This window comes from Lathamus discolor, chromosome 1 (genome assembly GCF_037157495.1).
Source record: "Lathamus discolor isolate bLatDis1 chromosome 1, bLatDis1.hap1, whole genome shotgun sequence".
NCBI classification, from domain to species: domain Eukaryota; kingdom Metazoa; phylum Chordata; class Aves; order Psittaciformes; family Psittacidae; genus Lathamus; species Lathamus discolor.
This window is the reverse complement of record NC_088884.1, coordinates 133894286-133906711: the sequence shown is the minus strand read 5'-3', so window position 1 is coordinate 133906711 and position 12426 is coordinate 133894286. Positions and strand designations below refer to the sequence as shown.

Genomic DNA, 12426 nt, shown 5'->3' with positions numbered 1-12426 from the left:
GAGTTTAAGCACGTGAAAGGGCTCTCATGGTATCTACTTTAAAATCAGGGGCTTTTAGTGACCAGCTTTTGTGCAAATCACTGCCATTTTCAGCAGGGAGAGGATTTAATTGTGATCCTGAAATCACTGCTCATATCTTCCTATTAGCACAGGAAAAAATTATTCTAGGACTGTATTTGTAAATACTTCCCTTCTAGCTTGTCAGGGTTTTATTTTTTTTTTTCTTTTGTCTGGTTCTGAAGAGGCCAGAGTAGATGGAATTGATCTGATGTTAGCTTGTAAGAGGCTTTTGCTTATGTCTTGCACAAGAGGCTGTCATGGAAACTTAGTAAACATGGGGTGAAAGGTAAAGCCTTGTTACTGATTAAAACAGCTTAAAAAAAGAGTAAATAAAACCAGCAACCTTCATATCTTTTCCATTCTGGCATGGAAAATGATTGTTAATGACATACTTCAGGAATGAAGTAGAAATGAAGTTAACAAATTTTCCAGACAAAATCAGTTTTTTATAAGAAAACTGAATGCTTGTTAAAGATGGTACATAGAAAGATTTCCCTTTCTTGGTACAGGAAAAAAAAAAAAAACAACAACCACTTTTAGCCTTTCCAATTGAAAGATTTTGAAAGAAAAACAGCAAAAAACCACCATCAAAACCCCCTCACAGGTATTGCCGTAACATTAAAAAATCCAAGCAAACTGAGAAAAGAGATTATTTGGCTGGGGCAGTGTGAAGACTAAGTTGAAGGGTGACAGTCCTATATTACAGAAGGTCTGAGAAAAATGTTCAGTTGGTTAAATCGGGTAATGAAGCAAGTGATAACTAGAACAAGGCAACCTTAAAAAACTGTAAAGGAAACATTCAAAAGAACTAAAAAAGTACTATCTTTGTGAATAATGATATGACGTTTAATAATAAATATCTCAGAATTTGGATAAGAACCTTGGTAAGTTTGTTTTTTAAAGAAGTTTTGAGATATAAGTACTACTTTAAAATAATGTCAGTTGTATTTACATAGGCTCAGATAATTACTGTGAAATGTTTCCCAGTTACCTACCTAAATTGCCGTTAGGAGATATACATGGTCAGTAGTGTGTTACCACACATTTAGCTCAAACATAGACTGTAGTCAGAAATGGAATATTTTTATCTTTTTTTAAAGTTTGCTTCAGTTTGAGATGTTGCGAGCTCCATCAGCCTCATGGAAAAGCAGAATAAGATGTTATCCAATAACTTACATCTCAAAAAATGCGCAGTGTCCTGATTTGTTTTCTGGTAGATCTTTCTCCTCATTCCTACTGAAAAACCATTTGTAACTTCATGCCTTTGAAGAAATGCACTCATGCCTTGATTAGCCTGTGGTCCCTTCCTCATGCTCCTTCCCAAGCTGCAATGTGGAGCCATATCTTAGGCCCCTTTCCCTGGTCTCTGGGGATCTGTGAGGCCAGTTCTTTTCAGTCATGGCAAGAAATGGCATTGAACCTTATTTTCTATTATAGATCAAGTGTTAGTTTCAACTTTGATTTTCTTGGCTTTTCTTTGTATACATTACAAATGATCGCATCTGAATTTCCTGTCTATATTTATCCTGTATTCAAGGTGTGGATTTGGGCCAAAAGAAGTATGCATGAATTTTTTTTTTTTTAATTGAGAGTATGGCTTTAAATAGTTACTTTCCTTCTCCAAGGCTTTTCCAAAAGTCTGGTTTTAGACTTGGGGACAGCACTGTGAGTCATCACTACAAACATTTTCTCTAGACCTTTGGGAATATTTAGAATTCAAAATGATAGCTAGTAGCTTCCTGGGACATGCTTGATAGTAGGTTAAATGACTCATTCCTGGGTCAAAATAGTGAGTAGGAATCTGTGCTAATATAGCCCTTCTTCTTCTTCTTCTGAAATGAAGGTTTGTGGGTTTATTCTTCATGCCTGTATTAGGCTAATAGTATATGATTATTTTTAATAGGATATATTACATTTCTGTTACAGAAGGTCAGGATTTGAAGTATTTTTCTTTCTAAATACAAAGTGAAAGAGAATTATTAAAGAAAAGTTGAAAGAATTAGCAAGTGATTTTATTTTAATCTGTACAACATTCTGTAAGAACTAGTTTCCATAATCCTTTTAAACTCTGAGAAGCAATCTAAAATATGTTTATATTTTAATAAATATTAAGGGCTTTAAAAAGTGTTAAATTGTAATTTATTTTCTTCAGAAATGATCCTGTTGTAACTTTGCACAGACAGCCTATATTACTGTTAAGCTTTATAAAGATTCTCTCTCTTACATTTTTATGGTCATCTTATGTGGGTTAGCACAGAGATTGCATTAATTTTTTTTGTGGTAGCCTGGAGTTTTATTCTCAGAACCACAAAAATGCTAATTACTTTATTTATCTTGACATAGAAAAGATTCTTGCTGGCACTTGATGAATCCTTTTATGAATACTAGTACATCTTCCTAAATCCTATCAGAGCTGCACAAACTGTGCAAACCACGTTGCTGGTTTTTTTTCTTGTACATGTCAAAAGTTGTGTTTGTTACAGTTGGCTGCAAAAGTCCTGACTTCCAAGGCAAAGCAGCACATGCTGTGCAGAGCGCTGTTGATGAATTGCAATGGTTCACTAAGGCCCCAGTCCTGCAAGCACTTTTGTTCATATTTAACTTCTTTGTGGTATGAGCAGTTATATGGGCAAGCAATTACATGCTTTTGTTAAGCATAAGTTTTACATAACCAGTTAGCACCTCTGGTTATGTAAAACTCCACAGCTTTTTGGCCCATAGCTGTGAGGCTCTATCTGTGAGACAATTCAGAGTCAACAGCAAGTCAGAGAACTGTTGGATGAGGCACTTGAGATTAATCCACGTGTGATATAGTTGCTAAGGAGCAGAAAAGAAGCCAGAATCTAAACTATAAAGTAACGTTGTTGGTGAAAACACAATTGGATTTGTAACAGGAAACAAACTGGGAGCCAAAGTGGACTACACAAAATGGATGTATTGCAGCTCTTTTCTGGAGAGAAACAAGAGTTTCCTCCAAGAGAAGCGGGGTATGCTATTGCAAGTCACTGCTTCAAGACTGCTCCCTGTGCTCAGCCTTGTGACAAAGTGCCTTGGGTCTAGTGTCCCTTGCTGGTACCCCATGAGAGCCTGTACCTTCATGACCACTTCTCTCACATTTCTGTGTCGCACACCAAATACACCATTTGGCTCAACCTGCAAAAACTGGGTGCCAGCGTGGTCATTTTGTAGCTTCGTGAATGCATGATTGAAAACACATACAAACTATGTCTGTGTGGCCACAGGACCTCTGAACCAAACAGTACATAGTGAGGACATTCTGATCTATCCCACAGTGCTCTAGATGAGGGCAGGACAGATGCAAACTATTTTACTTCATCACCTGGCCAGGAGTCAAGACACTTGAAGGTTGGAATGCCTTTAGCAGTGTAGCTGCCATGTGCTCCTGTTCCCAGGATTAAGTTTTAGAAAGTCAAATGAACCACAGCAGCACAGCTCCTATCCATCTCTGTCACTTGTGAATGATTTTCCAGCCCCAAGTATGTCAGTAGAGTTTCTACTGTTAATTTAAGGATTGAGGATGAAATTTTGAACTGATTTATACAGCCCATGAAAGATTTGAACTTTTAGTGTCCATAACAAATCTGTACCACAGCAAAGTCAAGAATAAAAATTAGGAGAGGCAGAAAGCAAAGAGGGCTCCAGCTAATACTTAATCTGATTTACTATAATCTTGTTTCTGGCATTTTCCATAAAAAGAAGAATCACTTCTGAAGAGGCAATGCCAGAGGAGTCGGTGCCTCAGAGTTAGACATAGTACCAAAGGAAGTTTGGAGATGTACTGGAAGTGGATTTTTGCAAACTCTAGAACCTTATGGTACATTCATTAGATTGCTTTATCCTAGATATTACACAAAGTAGTTAAATATAGAACTAGAGAAATAACTTGCATGGGTACTTTTCTGTTCTGTCTGGGGAGTAAATCCATGTAATATGTAGTGATGGTGCTCTGCTGTGAAATAATAAGGGTGGTGGGGTTTTTTTCTTAATTGCACAGTGAATAAATTGAAGGAGTGCTAGAGATTGCAATAGGTAGTGGGAAAAGATCCAGGGAAAAAGATAATGCCCCTAAAATACTTACTCTGGAAAAGTGTGAACAAGCCTTGTGTTCTCATTATGTGTAGTTGGGAGAGTAAGGCTTAGTCCATTCTGTCATTACTATCTAATTCTTCCTGTTTCCTAATTCAGAGTTCTTATTTTTGAATCAAATCCTGATCCCAGGGATATAATTTTGCTTCAGTCTGAGCAGGTTTGTATATTCAATACCAAGAATTGTTTGTCTTGCTCTGAATACGACAACATGTCCTGGATAGCTCTCTGTTAGTTCTGCACACTGCAAGTTGAAATGTGTACTCGTACAAACGCAAACAATGCAAATACAATGCCCACAAACATATTTATTTTAGGTGTTTTATAGATGCTATAGGAAGAACTATATTTACAATGAATATGCTTATAGGAATGCAGATTTGAAATTAAACTACTTTCTTAAGCTTGTTGTACCTTCTCAGAAATACAGAATTCCAACTCCCCTATTTCAGTTTGGGCCCTGTCCCTGCTACAGCCACATCTGTACGGTCTGCATAGTCTTCCTTTCTACGTCCACATTTAGAAAGTAGCTGACAGTAGTTGTTAATGTTTGCTTTTTTGGTTTGAGGGTGTTTGTTTGTGTTGCTTTTCTGGGGGGCTGGTTGAGTTTGTGGGGTTGTGGGTTTTTGTGGTTTTGTTTTTTTTGGTTGGTTGGGTTTTTATTATTTACGTACGGTGATACCCCAGACAGTGTTTCCAGCACATCATCATTAACCTGGCTGGACTCCACTAGAAAGTGATTGAAGCCAGGCTAGCCTCACACTCAGCTTTTCTGTGGGAGTATCTTGTCCTGCTGCCATGGGGAAGGTACGTCTGAGAATGGCAGACTTCTAAAAGTTAAGTAGAAATGGAGTCTCTGTATTCAGCAGATTATGCAGCAATCACAGCTTCTACTTTTTTTAAGTGAAAGGGATGTTTTCTATGACTAAGCAATAAATCACTTAATTTATGTATTAACAATTCCTAGTGGATCTGTGTGGTTAGAAATGATTCAGAACTGGTCTTGAGGGTCTTAACTAAAATCCACACAAGTAATTCTCAAGTCATACATGGACTTGCTAGAGAGTGATGGTTTTGGGGAAAAAATGCCTACATTATTATCATGGTTGAGAATGATGCTCCATGTTTGCATTTAAAAATTGCTTTCCATAAGGAAAAGTTCTTACTGCCACATGAGTGAATGAAGTAGTAAATGTATTCTAAAGTGTATAATTTTTCAGTTAGCCAATACTAGAAGCATTTCAATATTCAGTAGAGGTCTTATCTTTATCTCAGATGTCATGTGCAGTCTCTTTAGATCAAACAAAAGCTGGAGCTTATCTTCTCTGTAAATTGAAGCTCAGTTATATGGGTATAACCTCCTGCTATTCTGAGCGGCTTTTTTTGGACTTGGTACTTAGAAAAACATTTCTGTTCAACTTCTAATGACAAGCAGTGCATCTGAAGCTTTTAGGTCTCTGTACATAAAAAGATGAGTTTCCACACTTAGGAAGATCAGGGAGTTTGCTAGACAAGGTTTAGTCCAGCATCCTGCCATGTTTATGGCTCAGAGCTGCCACAAACAGAGTTCAGACCCTTGCATCTTCAGGAATGATGGGAAGGAATTTGATATGTAGCTGGAACTGACCTTTCAGTTTCACTTCTTCCAAAGGAAAAAGGAAAAACTAACATTTTGAAAAGCAGAGCACTGAAACAAACCCAATATAAAATACTAGTATAGATGCTGCCACCTTTTGTGTTCTCTCCATTGCTTCTTTCTACCATAAGAAGCAGAGATTCCGGATGGAAGAGGAGACATTCTTCTGTGGTTTGCCACTGCTCCTGAGTTTTCATTTGTGTCCTGTCTTTTTATCCCCACCATCATTACTTCTTCACTTCCTTTTCACTTGTGTGGCAAATTAGCTCTGCAGGTTTCTGTGCTAAGCAGCCCAACCACCAATGAAGGAACTGGCGGAATTCACTGCTGCTGAGAGGAGGGGAAGAATGAGTATTGTTACCAGAGAGACAACAAACATGACCGTTACTCTTCACACCTTTTTGCACTATAAGAGAAGAATAGCCTTGGATAATGTAAGAAATGACATCTGGACTACAGGTGGTATATTACAACCCACCCACATGGAGAATGCTCTTCTTGGAGCCATCTCTCTTTGAATCTGGAATTGCTGAAGAAAGGTTGTAGTTGGCCCTTGCATAGGGCCACAGGAAGCAGGACTTTTCATGAAAGAAGAGGAATCTTCTGTGCCCCTGGAGCACTGGCAGACTTTACACTCAGGAAAAACTAAAGGCTGAGAGCAAATTGCAGGGGACTGCCACACTAGGTGTGTAATTCTCCTTATTTTCTTAGGAAAGACATTTTAATGATTAGAGGCATAGGGCTTTTCTTTGCAAGGCTCTTATTTTCAGTGTTCTCTCAAGAAAAAGAGATACTGAAGCACAAGTGTTTAAAGGGAAACAATATGCTGTGAATAATGTTGACTGGAAATGCTGCTACATGTTTGGGGTGAGGTTGTCTGTCATTGGAAGTAATAAAAATACAGCTGCATATTATCCATTGGAGTTTGGTTTATTCTGGAAGCTAGTTTTTAAGACATGGAGGGTTATTTATTGGTTGTGTCACAGGAATATTTGGACTGTTCTAATTTCAGGCTTCAGCATTTTTACATTTCAAGCCATATAAAGGAGAAGAAAATGTATGGTGCATCTACCCCAGTTCAACAGAATGGGCTCTAACCAGTTTCTGTAAATATACTATCTTCTGTGTTGTTTCTAACCGTAGCAATACTACATATATTATTCTAAAAATTATCAAAAGCAATTTTCATGCTATGCTATTGCATTCAGGTCTCAAAGCACTGCAAAGTATCCTTTGATATGCTTCAAAGACAGTTTATTTCTTACATGGGCAGTAGGAAGACTTTGCTTTTGAAGTGGGAGACTAAGTTTGACATCCACATTTTTGCTTTTCCCTCAGGATATGTAAAAGGAGTCCCTGGGGGAAGGTGTGATGGGTACCCTCACTACAGTATGCATTTCATATGCAAGCAGATAAGTGTGTTTAGATGTAGAAAGTGACATTCCATTTGGATTTTTTGCTGGGAAGACTGTGGATATGATTTATCTGAACAGCAGCAAGACTATCCCCCTCCCTCCCTCCCTGCCTCCCTGCCTGCCTTAGCTGGGCAAATAGCTGCCTGGTTTGCAAACCTTCCAATCACCCCGGCTGCAGAGCCTCCACCCCTCAAGCACCAACAGCTCTCGCACCACCTACAGCTGGCTTTTAAAGCAAATATTTTAATAAAATCACTTTCAGTCATTACTCTTCCTTTTAAGACGGTGAAAATTGGGGATTGGGTAAGAAGAGCAGAATTTTGCCCAGCAGAAGTTGCTCTGATCAGGTTCGTAATGAAATTCACTGCTGAATGAAGTAATCTGAAAGCAACATAGTTTATCATAGGAAACTTTGCCTTTAACATGTGCTTTTTGAGTAGCAAGAGCTGTGGTATGCAGTATTGCATTTAGCTTACATTACAGCATTTTTGTGTCTCTGATGAAGTGCAAATTACAGTGTTAATATATAGAAGATACAATTTCTGTTTTTCTTACTAGTCTGATGGGAAGGTGATTCTGCTTTGAATGATAAAACTTTCTTCTCCTGTTTATTAGACTTCTGTTATAGGTGCTGCTTTCCAGCTTAGGGCTTTAAGTATTATTTAAATACACTACTTCAAACGTTCCAAGGCATTAGGAGTTTTGTGAAAGTGTTGGGCACGACATCAACTTTTAGGGCACTTGCCATAAAACCATGTATTGTTTGTGCATGTGTGTACACACACGAATCATGGACTAAACCTAGTTTTGCTTCATCTCTATATGAATGCTTTTACTTTCATATATTGTTGCACTAGATGTAATCAATGCAATAGTGCAATTTTGAATAAGGCTAAATGGATTTCAGAGCAAACAACATTTCTCATAAATTCTACATATGGAAAACAAAATGTAAACTTTAAATTTTTCAGGAAAATGAGGCTGTATAATCTATATATAACATGTATATATTTGTATTTTCCCATTTTCAATGTTACTTACTAAAGTGTGGTTTCCATCACTGGTATGCTGTTTAAATGTTAAACTACTGCACCTAAAATTCGTAGTATATTATAGTATATAGTATAAGCTCAACAAAATAGTTCATAAGTAAACTATCTTGAAGTTACTTTTGCTATAGTAATCTTTAAACATACATCTCAATAACAGTATTAAAACTTTTAGAGGTTTTGTACTGCTTTACAATAGTTGCTTTCCATTTGAGATTTTTATCTTTTTTATTAGAGATTTTAATGGAAAATTTTGTAGGAAAAGTTGAATGGCAACTGCAGTAAAACTTTGGGTTTTCCCACCTGTAGCTTGGGTTTGATGTGTGCTAACTTAAAACACTTATTACGTGTAGCTATATTGAAATGTTCTTTTAATGGAAGAGTATGGTAATACATGACATGAGTTACTTTTTACTCCAATATCCACATATTGGTTGCATTCTGTTTTGGGTAGGGGCTGCTAGGTTATTTTTACATAGTAAATACTTTGCAAAAATGGTAGATTTTACCTGAATGTGAAACAGTCAAAGGATTTTTAAAGATGAATATAAACTTTGCAGAGGGAGACTTTGTCCTTTGGGTTGTGTTTGTATTTAGAAAGTTTTTTTGACACCAAACTTTTCCTGTTAGAAGAGAGCTAACAATAGATGACCATTAAATGCTCCTGATCATTCAGCTGAATGGAAGAGTTGGTATGAATTATAAGGCTGGACTCACCTTCTTGGATTAGCATTCAAATGAGTGGTGGTCAAGCAGTAAATTATGTGGTTCACAACTGGCCAGGAAAGACTGAAATGAAGAAGGGTCTGTCAGCAGCTACTGTAGAAAAAAACAACAAGAGAATAAAGAACAAAGGGTGTTGGAGAAGTATCTGTGCTTATTAAGGTACTCTGACAAATATTATGAATGTCCCTTAGACGTGAGGAAGCTTTTGGGATTCCCCTCCCCTCCATGTTAGATAGATCTGTTCAATTCCTTTCCTGTCTGTCCTGCCTCTGTTGCAAGCAGTTGAAAGGATGAAAGTGCAAACCGCAATGTGGATGACACTGCAATTCTTTCTAGGAATGGGTTCAAGGAAGGAGGAGGCTTGAATATTGGCTGAACACTGGTCAAGTCTAGGGCAGTTGAACTGGAGCTGAACTTTCTCAGAGGACTCTTGGACATATTCAGTGTTATAGAACAATCTGTAGCTAAAGAAAAACTTAGTCCAGAAGAGGCTTCAGAAGTGCAGTGACCCAGCACACGCAGAGCTAGAGAGCTACCCACTCAGTTGTACACAGCAAAAGGAACGTGCGAAGGTCAGTCACAAATGGACTTCACGGGTGTTTGTGAGAAATGTCTCTGTAAAGTAGACTTCACTCTGAAGGGGAGCCTAGCACAGGTTTGAATGCACGGGAGAAGCAACCAGTTGGGTCTGCTACTCAGCTTAATTAGAAATAACTCACACTGCTGGTGGGTGCAAGGGCATTTTACTTTTTGGTTTCTTATCACCAGTTTCCTATGCTTGAACTCTGTATAAGCTCAGCATTGAATCTTGGGTCTGCTTAAACTGCATGAACAGCTCAGGCCATCCTGACCGATTGTGCTTTTAGGTTCCACACCTAACACTGTTGTTCAAATGCAAGTCTGCTCCAAGAAATGTAGGACTGGTGTCTCAGAGATGACTCAGAAACACTGTGAGCTCTGTCAGCAGCAGAGGATTATGAGAGCTTGTTTTCTCCTTGATTGGTTACCCAATATATTACCAAAACCCCATTTCCCAAGCTGTCTGGTGTGCCTCTCCTGGAAGGCTCAGAAAAGAGCCTGTGCTCATCAGCTGTGCAGGATGTTCACCAAGGGTCCAGGCTGTGCTGGTGGAGTTCAGGGCAGCAGAGGTGAAGTGGAAGCAGAGGCCACAAGAGTCTGCTAGGATGAAGCAGGCTTAGACTGCAGCAGCAAAAGGAGGAAGTAAAAAGGAGTAATTAGGAAAATAACTGAGACAAAGTAGGAGAGGCCACTTTTTTACTGTGTTCGCTTACCCTGCTTCATGTTCCTCTCTGTCTAAAAGTTCAACAGACAAAGAAACCATGAGATCAGGCCAGCCATGCCAAGGCAGGAATAAGACCCTTTGTAAAATGTATGGTTGCAGTCTGTGTAAACTTATCTAGGGCAATGCTGCCACCAAAAGGCACACCCAGCTGTTACCTTCTTTGCTTCAGAAAGTTAGTGTTTGAGCATGGAAAGAGCTCAACCACACTGTTATGATAACCTGTGCCTGTGAGTCAGCACATGTCAGTATTGAACCAGAGCCCAGGTTGCTCTCTTGCAATAATGGGTAATGCAGTAAAGGGTCTGTCTTACAAGGGGCATCTCAGAAAAAGGTTACACTTGTCAGTGAGGTCTGAAGACACTTTGTCACTGGTTACCTATGTCATTTGGTCTTGTGTGGAGGCCAAATATCCTCATAAGCTCATCAGTTCCCACTGCTGCACCTTCTTATCAAGACCCTTCAGTGACATGGTCTAGTGTGAGGCATCCATGCCCATGGCAAGGTGGTTGGAACTAGATGATCTCAAGGTCCTTTCCAACCTGAACTATTCTATGATTCTATGAAGTGATCAGTACCAGCATCTTGGGATGTCTCAGACAAGTCGGAAATGGGGCCACATCTGAGATATACAACAGTGAACTTGGCATACAGCAGTAGGAAAAACCCACCATGTTTCTGCAACATTGAAATTGTAAGGGCATAGAGTCCACAAGAGTGTTGCTACCTGTTGTTATGGGCTACAGCCTCACGAGTATATCAACATAACATTCTAAGTGACTGCTACCGGAAGTGTCATTATGGAAAAAAATGTAGCGGCCTTGGCAATACTTGTCAAGCTACACCCCATGGTAGTTGAACCTGGCTTTGGGGGAGTGGAGCACCTCAGCCTCAGGCCCAGGGAAAGGCTGCACTTACTGAAGAGTTCAGGAGCTACAGCAAGGGATTTTGCCTGGGCAGTTAAGTACTGATTTCCCTCAGAAGAGGCTATGGATCTCTTCTGTTTGCCACATGCGCATCATCTTAGTTCTGAAGCTGATGTGTGAACTCTCCTTAGCAGATGAAGTCTGCATACCATTGGAAGATACTTATCCCTGGGAGGCTGATGGGCTGAAAGGAGTCTAATTGGAGCAGTGCTTTGGAAACTTGCCTCTTACCTCCTAACACTGTCCTGGGACCTATTACAGGAATAGGGAGGAAATGGTTCAGAACAGAGATATCTCTCCCTTTCTTTTTCATACCCAAGAGGATTTTTTTCAAGCAGTCTAGTATTAGGGTGGCAGTTCTCTTGCTTCTGACTCTCTCCCCTATCAAACACTTAAGTGAGCTATCCATCTTAATGCAAAGTCATTGCTGTTAGTGAATTGAACTATAGTGAGTAGAAATGCCTTTTACTGGTCTAGGAGACTGATAAAGATGGGGGAGGAGTCTAACACCAGAATATTTTGCCTAAATGAAAAAGATTCTCAGTTCCCTGGAGGGTTCCACTTAACAAATCATGAGTATAGATATTTATGGTATGAGTTGCAAAAACAAACATCAGTTTGGGGAGATGGCAGGTGGTATCCCTTAATTCTTACCAAACTCTTCGTCATTAAAAAAACAATCCAAACAAATATATAAAGAAAAACAGAACTTGTACATCAATGTTACCTGTTTGAGATATTACAGTCTATCGGGTGTCAGTGTCCTGCCTTCTAGGCAAATGCTTTGGATACTCAGTTACCATTTTTTTGAGTTGTGAAGCAAGCTGTTCCTAGCCGGCACCTGTATCACAGGCCAGAGAAGTGCTGCTCACCTCCTGGCCTCCAGGACCTAGCTGGTCACAAAATCCGACCTTGTGTGCAAGAGCCGATCACACCCCACACCGTGATGTGCGCTCAGAATACTGAAGAACCGCAGTTGGCATGGGATGAGCAGGTTTTGTTGGATGAGAGTTGTGCAAGATTTCTTGTAAAGATAATTAGTTCTGGGTAACTTCATTGGTGTGGGAGGGAGTAGAAACACTATTTTAATCTGCTTTTAAGCGGTTTTTACTGAAGCAAATTCTAGAGGCAAAAGCCATGTATTTGAAGGCAAAAGGAGATTGCATTGGCGCTGTCAGAATGCTGTGTTTTAAAGCTTTTGCTGTTT

General features: G+C 39.3%; 1 protein-coding gene across 11 annotated transcripts in view; it reads left to right on the top strand.

Moving 5' to 3' along the window:
- The window catches only part of SLC7A2 (solute carrier family 7 member 2), a 63169-nt gene that overhangs the window by 27611 nt on the left and 23132 nt on the right, over window positions 1-12426 (top strand). The window contains exon 1 of one of the 11 annotated variants that reach the window (XM_065696556.1): window positions 7483-7565. The exons of 9 other annotated variants lie outside the window; for them this stretch is intronic. The gene's annotated coding sequence lies outside the window, so the exon portion shown is untranslated. Of the gene's footprint in view, window positions 1-7482; window positions 7566-9326; window positions 9566-12426 lie in introns of those variants that run through there. One more of the 11 variants, XM_065696573.1, reaches the window with a different exon arrangement.